Source organism: Saimiri boliviensis, chromosome 8 (genome assembly GCF_048565385.1).
Source record: "Saimiri boliviensis isolate mSaiBol1 chromosome 8, mSaiBol1.pri, whole genome shotgun sequence".
In the NCBI taxonomy this organism is placed as follows: Eukaryota; Metazoa; Chordata; class Mammalia; order Primates; family Cebidae; genus Saimiri; species Saimiri boliviensis.
The window spans coordinates 67089606-67112745 of NC_133456.1; positions in this window are offsets into that span (position 1 = coordinate 67089606).

Below are 23140 nucleotides of genomic sequence, written 5' to 3' on the forward strand. Positions count from 1 at the left end.
GTTGGTACGAAGCAGGTCTTCTTTGTTTTAAACGCATTCTTACAGCTAACACTTATATGCTTCTCTAGGGCTGGAAATGACTGTTTCTACATTCTAAAAAAGAAGGGTTTCTGAACTGCTGCAAACACACAGCAGTTTAGCTCTGGAAGTTGAATGCACACATTGACAACCATTATGCTAGATAGCTCCGTTTTAGTTTTACAGCAACGTACTTATCTTTACAGCCTGTACTCCCAAGCACTCTGGAATGTCCAAACGCAGCTTTTAGAAGAAACGTGTTTCTACCTCGCTGAATGTAAACATAGATGCAACTTCCTAAAAGGAACCAACACACAGCAGATCAGTTTGTACGAAGCGGGTCTTCTGTGTTTTAAACGCATTCTTACTGCTAACTCTCATATGCATCTCTAAGGCTGGAAATGACTGTTTCTACATTCTCAAAGAAAGGGTTTCTGAACTGCTGCAAACACACAGAAGTTTATCTCTGGAAGTTGAATGCACACATTGACAACCATTCTGCTAGATAGCTCCGTTTTGGTTTTACAGCAAGGTACTTCTCGTTACAGCCTGTATTCCCAAGCACTCTGGAATGTCCAAACGCAGCTTTTAGAAGAAACGTGTTTCTACCTCGCTGAATGTAAACATAGATGCAACTTCCTAAAAGGAACCAACACAGAGCAGATCAGTTTGTACGAAGCGGGTCTTCTTTGTTTTAAACGCATTCTTACCGCAAACTCTTATATGCTTCTCGAAGGCTGGAAATGACTGTTTCTACATTCTCCAAAGAAAGGGTTTCTGAACTGCTGCAAACACAAAGCAGTTTAGCTCTGGAAGTTGAATGCACACATTGACAAACATTCTGCTAGATAGCTCCGTTTTACTTTTACAGCAAGGTACTTCTCTTTACAACCTGTACTCCCAAGCACTCTGGAATGTCCAAACGCAGCTTTTAGAAGAAACCTGTTTCTACCTCGCTGAATGTAAACATAGATGCAACTTCCTAAAAGGAACCAACACACAGCAGATCAGTTTGTACGAGGCTGGTCTTCTGTGTTTTAAATGCATTCTTACTGCTAACTCTTATATGCTTCCCTAGGACTGGAAATGACTGTTTCTACATTCTCCAAAGAAAGGGTTTCTGAACTGCTGAAAACACACAGCAGTTTAGCTCTGGAAGTTGAATGCACACATTGACAACCATTCTGCTAGATAGCTCCGTTTTTGTTTTACAGCAAGGTACTTCTCGTTACAGCCTGTATTCCCAAGCACTCTGGAATGTCCAAACGCAGCTTTTAGAAGAAACGTGTTTCTGCCTCGCTGAATATAAACATAGATGCAACTACCTAAAAGGAACCAACACAGAGCAGATGAGTTTGTACGAAGTGGGTCTTCTTTGTTTTAAACGCATTCTTACTGCAAACTCTTATAGGCTTCTCTAGGGCTGGAAATGACTGTTTCTACATTCTCCAAAGAAAGGGTTTCTGAACTGTTGCAAACACAACGAAGTTTAGCTCTGGAAGTTAAATGCACACATTGACAACCATTCTGCTAGATAGCTCCGTTTTAGTTTTACAGCAAGGTACTTCTCTTTACAGCCTGTACTCCCAAGCACTCTGGAATGTCCAAACGCAGCTTTTAAAAGAAACGTGTTTCTACCTCGCTGAATGTAAACATAGATGCAACTTCCTAAAAGGAGCCAACACACAACAGATCAGTTTGTACGAAGCGGGTCTTCTGTGTTTTAAACGCATTCTTACTGCTAACTCTTATATGCGTCCCTAGGACTGGAAATGACTGTTTCTACATTCTCCAAAGAAAGGGTTTCTGAACTGCTGCAAACACACAGCAGTTTACCTCTGGAAGTTGAATGCACACATTGACAACCATTCTGCTAGATAGCTCCATTTTTGTTTACAGCAAGCTACTTCTCTTTACAGCCCTTATTCGCAAGCACTCTGGAATGTCCAAACGCAGCTTTTAGAAGAAACGTGTTTCTGCCTCGCTGAATATAAACATAGATGCAACTTCCTAAAAGGAACCAACACAGAGCATATCAATTTGTACGAAGCAGGTCTTCTTTGTTTTAAACGCATTCTTACAGCTAACACTTATATGCTTCTCTAGGCCTGGAAATGACTGTTTCTACATTCTCCAAAGAAAGGGTTTCTGAACTGCTGCAAACACCCAGCAGTTTAGCTCTGGAAGTTGAATGCACACATTGACAACCATTCTGCTAGATAGCTCCGTTTTAGTTTATAGCAAGGTACTTCTCTTTACAGCCTGTACTCCCAAACACTCTGGAATGTCCACACGCAGCTTTTAGAAGAAACGTGTTTCTACCTCGCTGAATGTAAACATAGATGCAACTTCCTAAAATGAACCAACACACAGCAGATCAGTTTGTACGAAGCGGGTCTTCTGTGTTTTAAACGCATTCTTACTGCTAAATCTCATATGCGTCTCTAAGGCTGGAAATGACTGTTTCTACATTCTCAAAGAAAGGGTTTCCTAACTGCTGCAAAAACACAGAAGTTTATCTCTGGAAGTTGAATGCACACATTGACAACCATTCTGCTAGATAGCTCCGTTTTAGTTTTACAGCTAGGTACTTCTCTTTACAGCCTGTACTCCCAAGCACTCTGGAATGTCCAAACGCAGCTTTTAGAAGAAACGTGTTTCTGCCTCGCTGAATATAAACATAGATGCAACTTCCTAAAAGGAACCAACACAGAGCAGATCAGTTTGTACGAAGCGGGTCTTCTTTGTTTCAAACGCATTCTTACTGCTAACTGTTATATGCGTCTCTAGGGCTGGAAATGACTGTTTCTACATTCTCCAAAGAAAGGGTTTCTGAACTGCTGCAAACACACAGAAGTTTAGCTCTGGAAGTTGAAGGCACACATTGACAACCATTCTGCTAGATAGCTCCGTTTTTGTTTTACAGCAAGGTACTTCTCTTTACAGCCTGTATTCCCAATCACTCTGGAATGTCCAAACGCAGCTTTTAGAAGAAACAGGTTTCTGCCTCGCTGAATGTAAACATAGATGCAACTTCCTAAAAGGAACCAACACAGAGCAGATCAGTTTGTACGAAGCGGGTCTTCTTTGTTTTAAACGCATTCTTACCGCAAACTCTTATATGCTTCTGTAGGGCTGGAAATGACTGTTTCTACATTCTCCAAAGAAAGGGTTTCTGAACTGCTGCAAACACACAGCAGTTTAGCTCTGGAAGTTGAATGCACACATTGACAACCATTCTGCTAGATAGCTCCCTTTTTCTTTTACAGCAAGGTACTTCTCTTTACAACCTGTACTCCCAAGCACTCTGGAATGTCCAAACGCAGCTTTTAGAAGAAACGTGTTTCTACCTCGCTGAATGTAAACATAGATGCAACTTCCTAAAAGGAACCAACACACAGCAGATCAGTTTGTACAAAGCTGGTCTTCTGTGTTTTAAACACATTCTTACTGCTAACTCTTATATGCTTACGTAGGACTGGAAATGACTGTTTCTACATTCTCCAAAGAAAGGGTTTCTGAACTGCTGCAAACACACAGCAGTTTAGCTCTGGATGTTGAATGCACACATTGACAACCATTCTGCTAGATAGCTCCGTTTTTGTTTTACAGCAAGGTACTTCTCTTTACAGCCTGTACTCACAAGCACTCTGGAATGTCCAAACGCAGCTTTTAGAAGAAACGTGTTTCTACCTCGCTGAATGTAAACATAAATGCATCTTCATAAAAGGAACCAACACACAGCAGATCAGTTTGTACGAAGCGGTTCTACTGTGTTTTAAACGCATTCTTACTGCTAACTCTTATATGCGTCTCTAGGGCTGGAAATGACTGTTTCTACATTCTCCAAAGAAAGGGTTTCTGAACTGTTGCAAACACACAGAAGTTTAGCTCTGGATGTTGAATGCACACGTTGACAACCATTCTGCTAGATAGCTCCGTTTTAGTTTTACAGCAAGGTACTTCTCTTTACAGCCTGTACTCCCAAGCACTCTGGAATGTCCAAACTCAGCTTTTAGAAGAAACGTGTTTCTACCTCGCTGAATGTAAACATAGATGCAACTTCCTAAAAGGAGCCAAAACACAGCAGATCAGTTTGTACGAAGCGGGTCTTCTGTGTTTTAAACGCATTCTTACTGCTAACTCTTATATGCGTCTCTGGGGCTGGAAATGACTGTTTCTACATTCTCCAAAGAAAGGGTTTCTGAACTGCAGCAAACACACAGCAGTTTAGCTCTGGAAGTTGAATGCACACATTGACAACCATTCTGCTAGATAGCTCCGTTTTTGTTTTACAGCATGGTACCTCTCTTTACAGCCTGTACTCCCAAGCACTCTGGAATGTCCAAACGCAGCTTTTAGAAGAAACGTGTTTCTAACTCTCAGAATGTAAACATAGAAGAAACTTGCTAAAAGGAACCAACACACAGCAGATCAGTTTGTACGAAGCGGGTCTTCTGTGTTTTAAACGCATTCTTACTGCTAACTCTTATATGCGTCCCTAGGGCTGGAAATGAAAGTTTCTACATTCTCCAAAGAAAGGGTTTCTGAACTGCTGCAAACACACAGCAGTTTAGCTCTGGAAGTTGAATGCACACATTGACAACCATTCTGCTAGATAGCTCCATTTTAGTTTTACAGCTAGGTACTTCTCTTTACAGCCTGTACTCCCAAGCACTCTGGAATGTCCAAACGCAGCTTTTAGAAGAAACGTGTTTCTGCCTCGCTGAATATAAACATAGATGCAACTTCCTAAAAAGAACCAACACAGAGCAGATCAGTTTGTACGAAGTGGGTCTTCTATGTTTTAAACGCATTCTTACTGCAAACTCTTATATGCTTCTCTAGGGCTGGAAATGACTGTTTCTACATTCTCCAAAGAAAGGGTTTCTGAACTGCTGCAAACACACAGCAGTTTAGCTCTTGAAGTTGAATGCACACATTGACAACCATTCTGCTAGATAGCTCCGTTTTGGTTTTACAGCAAGGTACTTCTCTTTACAGCCTGTACTCCCAAGCACTCTGGAATGTCCAAACGCAGCTTTTAGAAGAAACGTGTTTCTGCCTCGCTGAATATAATCATAGATGCAACTTCCTAAAAGGAACCAACACAGAGCAGATCAGTTTGTACGAAGCAGGTCTTCTTTGTTTTAATCGCATTCTTACAGCTAACCCTTATATGCTTCTCTAGGTCTGGAAATGACTGTTTCTACATTCTCCAACGAAAGGGTTTCTGAACTGCTGCAAACACACAGCAGTTTAGCTCTGGAAGTTGTATGCACACATTGACAACCATTCTGCTAGATAGCTCCGTTTTAGTTTTACAGCAAGGTACTTCTCTTTACAGCCTGTACTCCCAAGCACTCTGGAATGTCCAAACGCAGCTTTTAGAAGAAACGTGTTTCTACCACGCTGAATGTAAGCATAGATTCAACTTCCTAAAAGGAACCAAAACACAGCAGATCAGTTTGTACGAAGCGGGTCTTCTGTGTTTTAAACGCATTCTTACTGCTAACTCTTCTATGCGTCTCTGGGGCTGGAAATGACTGTTTCTACATTCTCCAAAGAAAGGGTTTCTGAACTGCTGCAAACACACAGCAGTTTAGCTCTGGAAGTTGAATGCACACATTGACAACCATTCTGCTAGATAGCTCCGTTTTAGTTTTACAGCAAGGTACTTCTCTTTACAGCCTGTATTCCCAAGCACTCTGGAATGTCCAAACGCAGCTTTTAGAAGAAACGTGTTTCTGCCTCGCTGAATATAAACATAGATGCAACTTCCTAAAAGGAACCAACACAGAGCAGATGAGTTTGTACGAAGTGGGTCTTCTTTGTTTTAAACGCATTCTTACTGCAAACTCTTATAGGCTTCTCTAGGGCTGGAAATGACTGTTTCTACATTCCCCAAAGAAAGGGTTTCTGAACTGCTGCAAACACACAGCAGTTTAGCTCTGGAAGTTGAATGCACACATTGACAACCATTCTGCTAGATAGCTCCGTTTTAGTTTTACAGCAACGTACTTCTCTTTACAGCCTGTATTCCCAAGAACTCTGGAATGTCCAAACGCAGCTTTTAGAATAAACGTGTTTCAACCTCGCTGAATGTAAACATAGATGCAACTACCTAAAAGGAACCAACACAGAGCAGATCAGTTTGTACGAAGCGGGTCTACTTTGTTTTAAACGCATTCTTACTGCAAACTCTTATATACTTCTCTAGGTCTGGAAATGACTGTTTCTACATTCTCCAAAGAAAGGGTTTCTGAACTGCTGCAAACACACAGCAGTTTAGCTCTGGAAGTTGAATGCACACATTGACAACCATTCTGCTAGATAGCTCCGTTTCAGTTTTACAGCAAGGTACTTCTCTTTACAGCCTGTACTCCCAAGCACTCTGGAATGTCCAAACGCAGCTTTTAGAAGAAACGTGTTTCTACCTCGCTGAATGTAAACATAGATGCAACTTCCTAAAAGGAACCAACACACAGCAGATCAGTTTGTACGAAGTTGGTCTCCTGTGTTTTAAACGCATTCTTACTGCTAACTCTTATATGCGTCCCTAGGACTGGAAATGACTGTTTCTACATTCTCCAAAGAAAGGGTTTCTGAACTGCTGCAAACACACAGCAGTTTAGCTCTGGAAGTTGAATGCACATATTGACAACCATTCTGCTAGATAGCTCCGTTTTTGTTTTACAGCAAGGTACTTCTCTTTACAGCCTGTATTCCCAAGCACTCTGGAATGTCCAAACGCAGCTTTTAGAAGAAACATGTTTCTGCCTCGCTGAATGTAAACATAGATGCAACTTCCTAAAAGGAACCAACACAGAGCAGATCAGTTTGTACGAAGCGGGTCTTCTTTGTTTTAAACGCATTCTTACTGCAAACTCTTATATGCTTCTCTAGGGCTGGAAATGACTGTTTCTACATTCTCCAAAGAAAGGGTTTCTGAACTGCTGCAAACACACAACAGTTTAGCTCTGGAAGTTGAATGCACACATTGACAACCATTCTGCTAGATAGCTCCGTTTTTGTTTTACAGCAAGGTACTTCTCTTTACAGCCTGTATTCCCAAGCACTCTGGAATGTCCAAATGCAGCTTTTAGAAGAAACATGTTTCTGCCTCGCTGAATGTAAACATAGATGCAACTTCCTAAAAGGAACCAACACAGAGCAGATCAGTTTGTACGAAGCGGATCTTCTTTGTCTTAAATGCATTCTTACTGCAAACTCTTATATGCTTCTCTAGGGCTGGAAATGACTGTTTCTACATTCTCCGAAGAAAGGGTTTCTGAACTGCTGCAAACACAAAGCAGTTTAGCTCTGGAAGTTGAATGCACACATTGACAAACATTCTGCTAGATAGCTCCGTTTTTCTTTTACAGCAAGGTACTTCTCTTTGCAGCCTGTAATCCCAAGCACTCTGGAATGTCCAAACGCAGCTTTTAGAAGAAACGTGTTTCTACATCGCTGAATGTAAACATAGATGCAACTTCCTAAAAGGAACCAACACACAGCAGATCAGTTTGTACGAAGCTGGTCTTCTGTGTTTTAAACGCATTCTTACTGCTAACTCTTGTATGCTTCCCTAGGACTGGAAATGACTGTTTCTACATTCTCCAAAGAAAGGGTTTCTGATCTGCTGCAAACACACAGCAGTTTAGCTCTGGAAGTTGAATGCACACATTGACAACCATTCTGCTACATAGCTCCATTTTTGTTTTACAGCAAGCTACTTCTCTTTACAGCCCTTATTCCCAAGCACTCTGGAATGTCCAAACGCAGCTTTTAGAAGAAACGTGTTTCTGCCTCGCTGAATATAAACATAGATGCAACTTCCTAAAAGGAACCAACACAGAGCAGATCAGTTTGTACGAATTAGGTCTTCTTTGTTTTATACACATTCTTACAGCTAACCCTTATATGCTTCTCTAGGTCTGGAAATGACTGTTTCTACATTCTCCAAAGAAAGGGTTTCTGAACTGCTGAAAACACACAGAAGTTTAGCTCTGGAAGTTGAAGGCACACATTGACAACCATTCTGCTAGATAGCTCCGTTTTTGTTTTACAGCAAGGTACTTCTCTTTACAGCCTGTATTCCCAATCACTCTGGAATGTCCAAACGCAGCTTTTAGAAGAAACATGTTTCTGCCTCGCTGAATGTAAACATAGATGCAACTTCCTAAAAGGAACCAACACAGAGCAGATCAGTTTGTACGAAGCGGGTCTTCTTTGTTTTAAACGCATTCTTACCGAAAACTCTTATATGCTTCTCGAGGGCTGGAAATGACTGTTTCTACATTCTCCAAAGAAAGGGTTTCTGAACTGCTGCAAACACACAGCAGTTTAGCTCTGGAAGTTGAATACACACATTGACAACCATTCTGCTAGATAGCTCCGTTTTTCTTTCACAGCAAGGTACTTCTCTTTACAACCTGTACTCCCATGCACTCTGGAATGTCCAAACGCAGCTTTTAGAAGAAACGTGTTTCTACCTCGCTGAATGTAAACATAGATGCAACTTCCTAAAAGGAACCAACACACTGCAGATCAGTTTGTACGAAGCTGGTCTTCTGTGTTTTAAACGCATTCTTACTGCTAACTCTTATATGCTTCCCTAGGTCTGGAAATGAGTGTTTCTACATTCTCCAAAGAAAGGGTTTCTGAACTGCTGCAAACACACAGCAGTTTAGCTCTGGAAGTTGAATGCACACATTGACAATCATTCTGCTAAATAGCTCCGTTTTAGTTTTACAGCAAGGTACTTCTCTTTACAGCCTGTATTACCAAGCACTCTGGAATGTCCAAACGCAGCCTTTAGAAGAAACGTGTTTCTGCCTCGCTGAATATAAACATAGATGCAACTTCCTAAAAGGAACCAACACAGAGCAGATCAATTTGTACGAAGTGGGTCTTTTTTGTTTGAAACGCATTCTTACTGCACACTCTTATATGCTTCTCTAGGGCTGGAAATGACTGTTTCTACATTCTCCAAAGAAAGGGTTTCTGAACTGCTTCAAACACACAGCAGTTTATCTCTGGAAGTTGAATGCACACATTGACAACTATTCTGCTAGATAGCTCCGTTTTAGTTTTACAGCAAGGTACTTCTCTTTACAGCCTGTACTCCCAAGCACTCTGGAATCTCCAAACGCAGCTTTTAGAAGAAACGTGTTTCTACCTCACTGAATGTAAACATAGATGCAACTTCCTAAAAGGAACCAACACACAGCAGATCAGTTTGTACGAAGCGGGTCTTCTGTGTTTTAAACGCATTCTTTTTTTTTTTTTTTTTTTTAGAATAAAGAAGAGGAAGAAAGAGAAAGAGGAAGAGGGAGAGAGTTTGGGGTATTGCCCTATTGCCCAGGCTAGAATGCAGTCTAAATATGGGTATGCTTATAATTGTCCTTAATAATGGAGACATGAAAGAAAATGAGGGAAGAGAATAACAAACAAGGAGCCAACCAAGATTTCATTTAAACTTCTAAATTGATATGATGTAGTACTGATAAGAGTATATATTTTGTATATTCAAAGTGGAGAGTTCTATAAATGTTAATCACATCTACTTGTTCCAGATCTGAGTTCAAGACCTGAATATCGTTGTTAATTTTCTGTCTCATTGATCTGTCTAATATTAATGTTGAAGTCTCCCACTATTATTATGTGGGAGTCCAAGTCTCTTTATAAGTCCTGTATGTCTAGGTATTCCTGTATTGGGTGAGTATACATTTAGGATCTTTAGCTCTTCTTGTTGTTGCATTGATCCTTTTATCATTATATAATGTCCTTCTTTGCTTCTTCTGATCTCCGTTGCTCAATTGTAACCTCTGCCCTTTATTCATTTATTTTAGCTCTCTGTTCGGTTGGTAAATCCCTCTCCATCCCTTGTTTAGAGTCTTTGTGCATCCTTGAATGTGAGATGGATCTGGATGCAGCACACTGATGGGTCTTAGTTTTTCATTCAAATTGCCTGTCTTTGGATTGGGGGATTTAGTCAATTTAAATTTAGAATTAATAATAATATATGTGAGTTTAATACTGTCATTAGCTGGCTATTTTGTCCATTAGTTGATGTAAATTCTTCATTATATTGATGCTCTTTTTGATAATTTTTTTAGAAAGGCTGATACTGTTTGTTCCTTTCATATGTGTAGTGGTTCTTTCAGAAGCTCTTGCAAAGCAGGCCTGGTGGTGATGAAATCTCTGAGTGCTTGCTTATTCACAAAAAACTTTATTTTTCCTTCACATGTGAAGCTTAGCTTGGCTGGATGTGAAATTCTGGGTTGAAAGTCCTTTTCTTTAAGGATGTTGAATATTGGCCCCCACTCTCTTCTGGCTTGTAGGGTTTCTGCTGAGAGATCTGCTGTAAGTCTGATAGGCTTCCCTTTGTGGGTAACCTGACCTTTCTCTCTGGCTGCCCTTAGTATTTTCTCCTTCATTTCAACCCTGGTGAATCTGACGATTATGTGCCTTGGAGTTGCTCTTCTTGAGGAATATCTCTGTGGTGTTCTCTGTATTACCTGGAGTTGAATATTATCCTGCCTTACTAGGCTGGGAAAATTTTCCTGAATAATGTCCTGAAGCGTATTTTCCAGCTTGGATTCATTCTCTTCGTCACATTCAGGTACACCTATCAAGCGTAGATTAGGTCTTTTCACATAGTCCCATATTTCTTGGAGACTTTGCTCGTTCCTTTTTATCCTTTTTTCTCTCGTCTTGTCTTCTTGTTTTATTTCATTGAGTTGATCTTCGACCTCTGATATCCTTTCTTCTGCTTGATCGATTCGGCTGTTAAAACTTGTGCATACTTCACGTAGTTCTCGTATTGTGTTTTTCAGCTCCATCAATTCACTTATTTTCCTCTCTAAATTTTGTATTCTTGTTGACATTTCGTCAAACCTTTTTTCAAAGTTCTTAGTTTCTTTAGATTGTGTTATAACAAGTTCTTTTAATTCACAGAAGTATCTTATTATCCGCGTTTTGAAGCCTGCTTCTGTAATTGGAACACACTCGTTCTCCATCAAGCCTTGTTTCGTTGCTGATGAGGAACTGGGATCCCCTGCTGAGGAAGAGGCGTTCTGATCTTGGGTATTCTCAGCCTTTTTTGACCGTTTTCTTCCCTTCGTTGTAGATTTATCCATCTGTGGTGTTTATAATTACCGTCTTTGTAATTGGGTTTCTGAGTGGACGTCCAACTTACTGATTCTCAGCGCCGAAATCTGAGCAACCCACTGCACCGACTAAATCAGCGGCGTTAAGATTGAGGGTGCTTTTCCGACTCTGCACCGAGAACCGACGCTCCGAGGCGCCGGCAAAACCGCCTCGCCGGTCACAAGAGTCGCGCTGGCGACCCGTGGGGCTCCTCCGCTGGGAATCTCCTGGTGCGTGAGCAACAAGAATTCATGTGAAGGTGTGGCGTCCTCTCCTTCTTTGCACTTTCAGTGGGAGCTACAATCCCGAGCTGCTAGTGATCAGCCATCTTGGATCTCTCTCCTTAAACGCATTCTTACAGCTAACTCTTATATGCGTTTCTGGGGCCGGAAATGACTGTTTCTACATTCTCCAAAGAAAGGGTTTCTGAACTGCTGCAAACACACAGCAGTTTAGCTCTGGATGTTGAATGAACACATTGACAACCATTCTGCTAGATAGCTCCGTTTTTGTTTTACAGCAAGGTACTTCTCTTTACAGCCTGTACTCCCAAGCACTCTGGAATGTCCAAACGCAGCTTTTAGAAGAAACGTGTTTCTACCTCGCTGAATGTAAACGTAGATGCAACTTCCTAAAAGGAACCAACACACAGCAGATCAGTTTGTACGAAGCGGGTCTTCTGTGTTTTAAACGAATTCTTACTGCTAACTCTTATATGCGTCTCTAAGGCTGGAAACGACTGTTTCTACATTCTCCAAAGAAAGGGTTTCTGAACTGCTGCAAACACACAGAAGTTTAGCTCTGGAAGTTGAATGCACACATTGACAACCATAATGCTAGATAGCTCCGTTTTAGTTTTACAGCAAGGTACTTCTCTTTACAACCTGTACTCCCAAGCACTCTGGAATGTCCAAACGCAGCTTTTAGAAGAAACGTGTTTCTACCTCGCTGAATGTAAACATAGATGCAACTTCCTAAAAGGAACCAACACAGAGCAGATCAGTTTGTACAAAGCGGGTCTTCTTTGTTTTAAACGCATTCTTACAGCTAACCCTTATATGCTTCTCTAGGTCTGGAAATGACTGTTTCTACATTCTCCAAAGAAAGGGTTTCTGAACTGCTGCAAACACACAGCAGTTTACCTCTGGAAGTTGAATACACACATTGACAACCATTCTGCTATATAGCTCCGTTTTAGTTTTACAGCAAGGTACTTCTCTTTACAGCCTGTACTCCCAAGCACTCTGGAATGTCCAAACGCAGCTTTTAGAAGAAACGTGTTTCTACCTCGCTGAATGTAAACATAGATGCAACTTCCTAAAAGGAACCAACACACAGCAGATCAGTTTGTACAAAGCTGGTCTTCTGTGTTTTAAACGCATTCTTACTGCTAACTCTTATATGCTTCCCTAGGTCTGGAAATGACTGTTTCTACATTCTCCAAAGAAAGGGTTTCTGAACTGCTGCAAACACACAGCAGTTTAGCTCTGGAAGTTGAATGCACACATTGACAACCATTCTGCTAGATAGCTCCGTTTTAGTTTTACAGCAAGGTACTTCTCTTTACAGCCTGTACTCCCAAGCACTCTGGAATGTCCAAACGCAGCTTTTAGAAGAAACGTGTTTCTACCTCGCTGAATGTAAACATAGATGCAAATTCCGAAAAGGAACCAACACACAGCAGATCACTTTGTACGATGCGGGTCTTCTGTGTTTTAAACGCATTATTATTGCTAACTCTTATATGCGTCTCTGGGGCTGGAAATGACTGTTTCTACATTCTCCAAAGAAAGGGTTTCTGAACTGCTGCAAACACACAGCAGTTTAGCTCTGGAAGTTGAATGCAAATATTGACAACCATTCTGCTAGATAGCTCCGTTTTTGTTTCACAGCAAGGTACTTCTCTTTACAGCCTGTATTCACAAGCACTCTGGAATGTCCAAACGCAGCTTTTAGAAGAAACGTGTTTCTGCTTCGCTGAATATAAACATAGATGCAACTTCCTAAAAGGAACCAACACAGAGCAGATCAGTTTGTACGAAGCGGGTCTTCTTTGTTTTAAACGCATTCTTACTGCTAACTCTTATATGCGTCTCTAGGGCTGGAAATGACTGTTTCTATATTATCCAAAGAAAGGGTTTCTGAACTGCTGCAAACACACAGAAGTTTAGCTCTGGAAGTTGAATGCACACATTGACAACCATTCTGCTAGATAGCTCCGTTTTAGTTTTACAGCAAGGTAATTCTCTTTACAGCCTGTACTCCCAAGCACTCTGGAATGTCCAAACGCAGCTTTTAGAAGAAACGTGTTTCTACCTCGCTGAATGTAAACATAGATGCAACTTCCTAAAAGGAACCAACACACAGCAGATCAGTTTGTACGAAGCGGGTCTTCTGTGTTTTAAACGCATTCTTACTGCTAACTCTTATATGCGTCTCTAGGGCTGGAAATGACTGTTTCTACATTCTCCCAAGAAAGGGTTTCTGAACTGCTGCAAACACACAGCAGTTTAGCTCTGGATGTTGAATGCACACATTGACAACCATTCTGCTAGATAGCTCCGTTTTTGTTTTACAGCAAGGTACTTCTCTTTACAGCCTGTATTCCTAAGCACTCTGGAATGTCCAAACGCAGCTTTTAGAAGAAACGTGTTTCTGCCTCGCTGAATATAAACATAGATGCAACTTCCTAAAAGGAACCAACACAGAGCAGATCAGTTTGTACGAAGCGGGTCTACTTTGTTTTAAGCGCATTCTTACTGCAAACTCTTATATGCTTCTCTAGGGCTGGAAATGACTGTTTTTACATTCTCCAAAGAAAGGGTTTCTGAGCTGCTGCAAACACACAGCACTATAGCTCTGGAAGTTGAATGCACACATTGACAACCATTCTGCTATATAGCTCCGTTTTTATTTTACAGCAAGGTACTTCTCTTTACAGCCTGTACTCCAAAGCACTCTGGAATATCCAAACGCAGCTTTTAGAAGAAACGTGTTTCTACCTCGCTAAATGTAAACATAGATGCAACTTCCTAAAAGGAACCAACACACAGCAGATCAGTTTGTACGAAGCGGGTCTTCTGTGTTTTAAACGCATTCTTACTGCTAACTCTTATATGCGTCCCTAGGGCTGGAAATGACTGTTTCTACATTCTCTAAAGAAAGGGTTTCTGAACTGCTGCAAACACACAGCAGTTTATCTCTGGAAGTTGAATGCACACATTGACAACCATTCTGCTAGATAGCTCCGTTTTTGTTTTACAGCAAGTTACTTCTCTTTACAGCCTGTATTCCCAAGCACTCTGGTATGTCCAAACGCAGCTTTTAGAAGAAACGTGTTTCTGCCTCGCGGAATTTAAACATAGATGCAACTTCCTAAAAGGAACCAACACAGAGCAGATCAGTTTGTACCAAGCGGGTCTTCTTTGTTTTAAACGCATTCTTACAGCTAACTCTTATATGCTTCTCTAGGGCTGGAAATGACTGTTTCTACATTCTCCAAAGAAAGGGTTTCTGAACTGCTACAAACACACAGCAGATTAGCTCTGGAAGTTCATTGCACACATTGACAACCATTCTACTAGATAGCTCTGTTTTAGTTTTACAGCAAGGTACTTCTCTTTACAGCCTGTACTCCCAAGCACTCTGGAATGTCCAAACGCAGCTTTTAGAAGAAACGTGTTTCTACCTCGCTGAATGTAAACATAGATGCAACTTCCTAAAAGGAACCAACACAGAGCAGATCAGTTTGTACGAAGCGGGTCTTCTTTGTTTTAAACGCATTCTTACTGCAAACTCTTATATGCTTCTCTAGGGCTGGAAATGACTGTTTCTAAATTCTCCAAAGAAAGGGTTTCTGAACTGCTGCAAACACACAGCAGTTTAGCTCTGGAAGTTGAAAGCACACATTGACAACCATTCTGCTAGATAGCTCCGTTTTTCTTTTACCACAAGGTACTTCTCTTTACAGCCTGTACTCCCAAGCACTCTGGAATGTCCAAACGCAGCCTTTAGAAGAAACGTGTTTCTACCTCGCTGAATGTAAACATAGATGCAACTTCCTAAAAGGAACCAACACACAGCAGATCAGTTTGTACGAAGCTGGTCTTCTGTGTTTTAAACGCATTCTTACTGCTAACTCTTATATGCGTCCCTAGGGCTGGAAATGACTGTTTCTACATTCTCCAAAGAAAGGGTTTCTGAACTGCTGCAAACACACAGCAGTTTAGCTCTGGAAGTTGAAAGCACACATTGACAAACATTCTGCTAGATAGCTCCGTTTTTGTATTACAGCAAGCTACTTCTCTTTACAGCCTGTATTCCCAAGCACTCTGGAATGTCCAAACGCAACTTTTAGAAGAAACGTGTTTCTGCCTCGCTGAATATAAACATAGATGCAACTTCCTAAAAGGAACCAACACAGAGCAGATCAGTTTGTGCGAATCAGGTCCTCTCTGTTTTAAATGCATTCTTACAGCTGACTCTTATATGCTTCTCTAGGGCTGGAAATGACTGTTTCTACATTCTCCAAAGAAAGGGTTTCTGAACTGCTACAAACACACAGCAGTTTTGCTCTGGAAGTTGAATGCACACATTGATAACCATTCTGCTAGATAGCTCCGTTTTAGTTTTACAGCAAGGTACTTCTCTTTACAGCCTGTACTCCCAAGGACTCTGGAATGTCCAAACGCAACTTTTAGGAGAAACGTGTTTCTACCTCGCTGAATGTAAACATAGATGCAACTTCCTAAAAGGGACCAACACACAGCAGATCAGTTTGTACGAAGCGGGTCTTCTGTGCTTTAAACGCATTCTTACTGCTAACTCTTATATGCGTCTCTAGGGCGGGAAATGACTGTTTCTATATTCTCCAAAGAAAGGGTTTCTGAACTGCTGCAAACACACAGAAGTTTAGCTCTGGAAGTTGAATGCACACATTGACAACCATTCTTCTAGATAGCTCCGTTTTAGTTTTACAGCAAGGTACTTCTCTTTACAGCCTGTACTCCCAAGCACTCTGGAATGTCCAAACACAGCTTTTAGAAGAAACGTGTTTCTACCTCGCTGAATGTAAACATAGATGCAACTTACTAAAAGGAACCAACACACAGCAGATCAGATTGTACGAAGCGGGTCTTCTGTGTCTTAAACGCTTTCTTACTGCTAACTTTTATATGCGTCTCTAGGGCTGGAAATGACTGTTTCTACATTCTCCAAAGAAAGGGTTTCTGAACTGCTGCAAACACACTGCAGTTTATCTCTGGAAGTTGAATGCACACATTGACAACCATTCTGCTAGATAGCTCCGTTTTTGTTTTACAGCAAGGTACATCCCTTTACAGCATGTATTCCCAAGCATTCTGGAATGTCCAAACGCAGCTTTTAGAAGAAACGTGTTTCTGCCTCGCTGAATATAAACATAGATGCAACTTCCTAAAAGGAACCAACACAGAGCAGATCAGTTTGTACGAAGCGGGTCTTCTGAGTTTTAAACGCATTCTTACTGCAAACTCTTATATGCTTCTCTAGGGCTGGAAATGACTGTTTCTACATTCTCCAAAGAAAGGGTTTCTGAACTGCTGCAAACACACAGAAGTTTAGATGTGGAAGTTGAATGCACACATTGACAACCATTCTGCTAGATAGCTCCGTTTTAGTTTTACAGCAAGGTACTTCTCTTTACAGCCTGTACTCCCAAGCACTCTGGAATGTCCAACCGCAGCTTTTAGAAGAAACGTGTTTCTACCTCGCTGAATGTAAACATAGATGCAACTTCCTAAAAGGAACCAACACACAGCAGATCAGTTTGTACGAAGCGGGTCTTCTGTGTTTTAAACGCATTCTTACTGCTAACTCCTATAAGTGTCACTAGGGCTGGAAATGACTGTTTCTACATTCTCCAAAGAAAGGGTTTCTGGACTGCTGCAAACACACAGCAGTTTATCTCTGGAAGTTGAATGCACACATTGACAACCATTGTGCTAGATAGCTCCGTTTTAGTTTTACAGCAAGGTAATTCTCTTTATAGCCTGTACTCCCTAGCACTCTGGAATGTCCAAATGCAGCTTTTAGAAGAAACATGTTTCTACCTCTTTGAATGTAAAGATAACTGCAACTTCCTAAAAGGAACCAACACACAACAGATCAGTTTGTACGAAGCGGGTCTTCTGTGTTTTAAACGCATTCTTACTGCTAACTCATATATACGTCTCTAGGGCTGCAAATGACTGTTTCTACATTCTCCAAAGAAAGGGTTTCTGAACTGCTGCAAACACAAATCAGTTTACCTCTGGAAGTTGAATGCACACATTGACAAACATTCTGCTAGATAGCTCCGTTTTTGTTTTACAGCAAGGTACTTCTCTTTACAGCCTGTACTGCCATCCACTCTGGAATGTCCAAACCAAGTTTTTAGAAGATACGTGTTTCTGCATCGCTGAATCTAAACATTGATGCAACTTCCTAAAATGAACCAACACACAGCAGATCAGTTTGTACAAAGAGGGTCTTCTGTGTTTTAAACGCATTCTGACTGCTAACTCTTATATGCGTCTCTAGGGCTGGAAATGACTGTTTCTACATTCTCCAAAGAAAGGGTTTCTGAACTGCTGCAAACACACAGCAGTTTAGCTCTTTAAGTTTAATGCACACATTGACAACCATTCTGCTACATAGCTCCGTTTTTGTTTTACAGCAAAGTACTTCTCTTTACAGCCTGTACTCCCAAGCACTCTGGAATGTCCAAACGCAGCTTTTAGAAGAAACGTGTTTCTGCCTCGCTTAATATAAACATAGATGCAACTTCCTAAAAGGAACCAACACAGAGCAGATCAGTTTGTACGAAGCGGGTCTTTTTTGTTTTAAACGCATTCTTACTGCTAACTCTTATATGCGTCTCTAGGGCTGGAAATGACTGATTCTACATTCTCCAAAGAAAGGGTTTCTGAACTGCTGGAAACACACATCAGTTTACCTCCGGAAGCTGAATGCACACATTGACAGCCATTCTGCTAGATAGCTCCATTTTTGTTTTAGAGCAATTTGCATCTCTTTACAGCCTGTACTGCCATCCACTCTGGAATGTTAAAACGAAGTTTTTAGAAGATACGTTTTTCTGCCTCGCTGAATCTAAACATAGATGCAACTTCCAAAAAGGAACCAACACAGAGCAAATCAGTTTGTACGAAGCGGGTCTTCTGTGTTTTAAACGCATTCCTACTGCTAACTCTTATATGCGTCTCAAGGGCTGGAAATGACTGTTTCTACATTCTCCAAAGAAAAGGTTTCTGAACTCCTGCAAACACACATCAGTTTAGCTCTGAAAGTTGAATGAACACATTGACAACCATTCTGCTAGATAGCTCCGTTTTTGTTTTACAGCAAGGTACTTCTCTTTACAGCCTATACTCCCAAGCACTCTGAAATGTCCAATCGCAGCTTTTAGAAGAAACGTGTTTCTGCCTCGCTGAATGTAAACATAGATGCAACTTCCTAAAAGGATCCAACACACAGCAGATCAGTTTGTACGAAGCGGGTCTTCTGTGTTTTAAACGCATTCTTACTGCTAACTCTTATATGCTTCTCTAGGGCTGGAAATGACTGTTTCTACGTTCTCCAAAGCAAGGGTTTCTGAACTGCTGCAAACACACAGCAGTTTAGCTCTCGAAGTTGAATGCACACATTGACAACCATTCTGATAGATAGCTTTGTTTTTGTTTTACAGCAAGGTACTTCTCTTTACAGCCTGTACTCCCAAGCACTCTGGAATGTCCAAACGCAGCTTTTGAAGAAACTTGTTTCTACGCCTGTAAATGTAAACATAGATGCAACTTCCTAAAACGAACCAACACACAGCAGATCACTTTGTACGAAGCGGGTCTTCTGTGTTTTAAACGCATTCTTACTGCTAACTCTTATATGCGTCTCTAGGGCTGGAAATGACTGTTTCTACATTCTCCAAAGAAAGGGTTTCTGAACTGCTGCAATCACACAGAAGTTTAGCTATGGAAGTTGAATGCACACATTGACAACCATTCTGCTAGATAGCTCCGTTTTTGTTTTACAGCAAGGTACTTCTCTTAACATCCTGTACTCCCAAGCACTCAGGAATGTCCAAACGCAGTTTTTAGAAGAAACGCGTTTCTACCTCGCTGAATGTAAACATAGATGCAACTTCCTAAAAGGAACCAACACACAGCAGATCAGTTTGTACAAAGAGGGTCTTCTCTTTTTTAAACGCATTCTTACTGCTAACTCTTACATGCGTCTCTAGGGCTGGAAATGACTGTTTCTACATTCTCCAAAGAAAGGGTTTTTGAACTGCTGCAAACACACAGCTGTTTAGCTCTGGAAGATGAATGCACACATTGACAACCATTCTGCTAGATAGCTCCGTTTTTGTTTTACAGCAAGGTACTTCTCTTTACAGCCTGTACTCCCAAGCACTCTGGAATGTCCAAACGCAGCTTTTAGAAGAAACGTGTTTCCACCTCGCTGAATGTAAACATAGTTGCAACTTCCTAAAAGGAACCAACACATAGCAGATCAGTTTGTACGAAGCGGGTCTTCTGTGATTTAAACGCAATCTTACTGCTAACTCTTATATGTGTCTCTACGGCTGGAAATGACTGTTTCTACATTCTCCAAAGAAAGGGTTTCTGAACTCCTGCAAACACACAGCAGTTTAGCTCTGGAAGTTGAATGCACACATTGACAACCATTCTGCTAGATAGCTCCGTTTTTGTTTTACAGCAAGGTACTTCTCTTTACAGCCTGTACTCCAAAACACTCTGGAATGTCCAAACGCAGCTTTCAGAAGAAACGTGTTTCTACCTCGTTGAATGTAAATATAACTGCAACTTCCTTAAAGGAACCAACACACAACAGATCAGTTTGTACGAAGCGGGTCTTCTGGGTTTTAAACGCATTCTAACTGCTAACTCTTATATGCATCTCTAGGGCTGGAAATGGCTGTTTCCACATTCTCCAAAGAAAAGGTTTCTGAACTGCTGCAAACACACATCAGTTTACCTCTGGAAGTTCAATGCACACACTGACAGCCATTCTGCTAGATAGCTCCGTTTTTGTTTTAGAGCAATGTACTTCTCTTTACAGCCTGTACTGCCATCCACTCCGCAATGTCCAAACGCAGCTTTTAGAAGAAACGTGTTTCTGCCTCGCTGAATATAAACATAGATGCAACTTCCTAAAAGGAACCAACACAGAGCAGATCAGTTTGTACGAAGCGGGTCTTCTTTGTTTTAAACGCATTCTTACTGCTAACTCTTATATGCTTCTCTAGGGCTGTAAATGACTGTTTCTACATTCTCCAAAGAAAAAGTTTCTGAACTGCTGCAAACACACAGAAGTTTAGCTCTGGAAGTTGAATGCACACATTGACAACCATTCTGCTAGATAGCTCCGTTTTTGTTTTACAGGAAGGTACTTCTATTTACAGCCTGTACTCCCAAGCACTCTGGAATGTCCAAACGCAGCTTTTAGAAGAAACGTGTTTCTACCTCGCTGAATGTAAACATAGATCCAACTTCCTAAAAGGAACCAACACAGAGCAGATCAGTTTGTACGAAGCGGGTCTTCTGTGTTTTAAACGCATTCTTAATGCTAACTCTTATTTTCGTCTCTAGGGCTGGAAATGACTGTTTCTACATTCTCCAAAGAAAGGGTTTCTGAACTGCTGCAAACACACAGAAGTTTAGCTCTGGAAGTTGAATGCACACATTTACAACCATTCTGCTAGATAGCTCCGTTTTTGTTTTACCGCAAGGTACTTCTCTTTAGAGCCTGTACTCCCAAGGTCTCTGGAATGTCCAAACGCAGCTATTAGAAGAAACGTGTTTCTACCTCGCTGAATGTAAACATAGATGCAACTTCCTAAAAGGAACCAACACAGAGCAGATCAGTTTGTACGAAGCGGGTCTTCTGTGTTTTAAATGCATTCTTACTGCTAACTCTTATATGCGTGTCTAGGGCTGGAAATGACTGTTTCTACATTCTCCAAAGAAACGGTTTCTGAACTGCTGCAAACACACATCAGTTTAGCTCTGGAAGCTGAATGCACACATTGACAACCATTATGCTAGATAGCTCCGTTTTTGTTTTACAGCAAGGTACTTCTCTTTACAGCCTGTATTCGCAAGCACTCTGGAATGTCCAAACGCAGCTTTTAGAAGAAACGTGTTTCTGCCTCGCTGAATCTAAACATAGATGCAACTTCCTAAAAGGAACCAACACAGAGCAGATCAGTTTGTACGAAGCGGGTCTTCTTTGTTTTAAACGCATACTTACTGCTAAATCTAATATGCGTCTCTAGGGCTGGAAATGACTGTTTCTACATTCTCCAAAGAAAAGGTTTCTGAACTCCTGCAAACACACATCAGTTTAGCTCTGGAAATTGAATGCACACATTGACAAACATTCTGCTAGGTAGCTCCGTTTTTGTTTTACAGCAAGGTACTTCTCTGTACAGCCTGTACTCCCAAGCACTCTGGAATGTCCAAACGCAGCTTTTAGAAGAAACGTGTTTCTACCTCGCTGAATGTAAACATAGATGCCACTTCCTAAAAGGAACCAACACAGAGCAGATCAGTTTGTACGAAGCGGGTCTTCTGTGTTTTAAACGCATTCTTACTGCTAACTCTTATATCCGTCTCTAGGCCTGGAAATGACTGTTTCTACATTCTCCAAAGAAAGGGTTTCTGAACTGCTGCAAACACACAGCAGTTTAGCTCTGGAAGGTGAATGCACACATTGACAACCATTCTGCTAGATAGCTCCGTTTTTGTTTTACAGCAAAGTACTTCTCATTACAGCCTGTACTCCCAAGCACTCTGGAATGTCCATACACAGCTTTTAGAAGAAACGTGTTTCTACCTCGCTGAATGTAAACATAGATGCAACTTCCTAAAAGGAACCAACACACAGCAGATCAGTTTGTACGAACCGGGTCTTCTGTGTTATAAACGCATTCTTACTGCTAACGCTTATGTGCGTCTCTAGGGCTGGAAATGACTGTTTCTACATTCTCCAAAGAAAGGGTTTCTGAACTGCTGCAAACAAATATCAGTTTAACTCTGGAAGTTGAATGGACACTTTGACAACCCTTCTGCTAGATATCTCCGTTTTTGTTTTCGAGCAATGTACTTCTCTTTACAGCCTGTACTGCCCTCCACTCTGGAATGCCCAAACCAAGCTTTTAGAAGAAACGTGTTTCTGCCTCGCTGAATCCAAACATAGATGCAACTTCCTAAAAGGAACCAACACACAGCAGATCAGTTTGTACGAAGTGGGTCTTCTGTGTTTAAACGCATTCTTACTTCTAACTCTTATATGCGTGTCTAGGGCTGGAAATGACTGTTTCTACATTCTCCAAAGAAAGGGTTTCTGAACTGCTTCAAACACACAGCAGTTTAGCTCTGGAAGTTGAATGTACACATTGACAGCCATTCTGCTAGATAACTGCATTTTTGTTTTACAGCAAGTTACTTCTCTTTACAGCCTGTACTCCCAAGCACTCTGGAATGTCCAAATGCAGCTTTTAGAAGAAATGTGTTTCTACCTCGCAGAATGTAATCATAGATGCAACTTCCTAAAAGGAACCAACACAGAGCAGATCAGTTTGTACGAAGCTGGTCTTCTGTGTTTTAAACGCATTCTTACTGCTAACTCTTATATCCGTCTCTAGGGCTGGAAATGACTGTTTCTACATTCTCCAAAGAAAGGGTTTCTGAACTGCTACAAACACACAGCAGATTAGCTCTGGAAGTTCATTGCACACATTGACAACCATTCTACTAGATAGCTCTGTTTTAGTTTTACAGCAAGGTACTTCTCTTTACAGCCTGTACTCCCAAGCACTCTGGAATGTCCAAACGCAGCTTTTAGAAGAAACGTGTTTCTACCTCGCTGAATGTAAACATAGATGCAACTTCCTAAAAGGAACCAACACAGA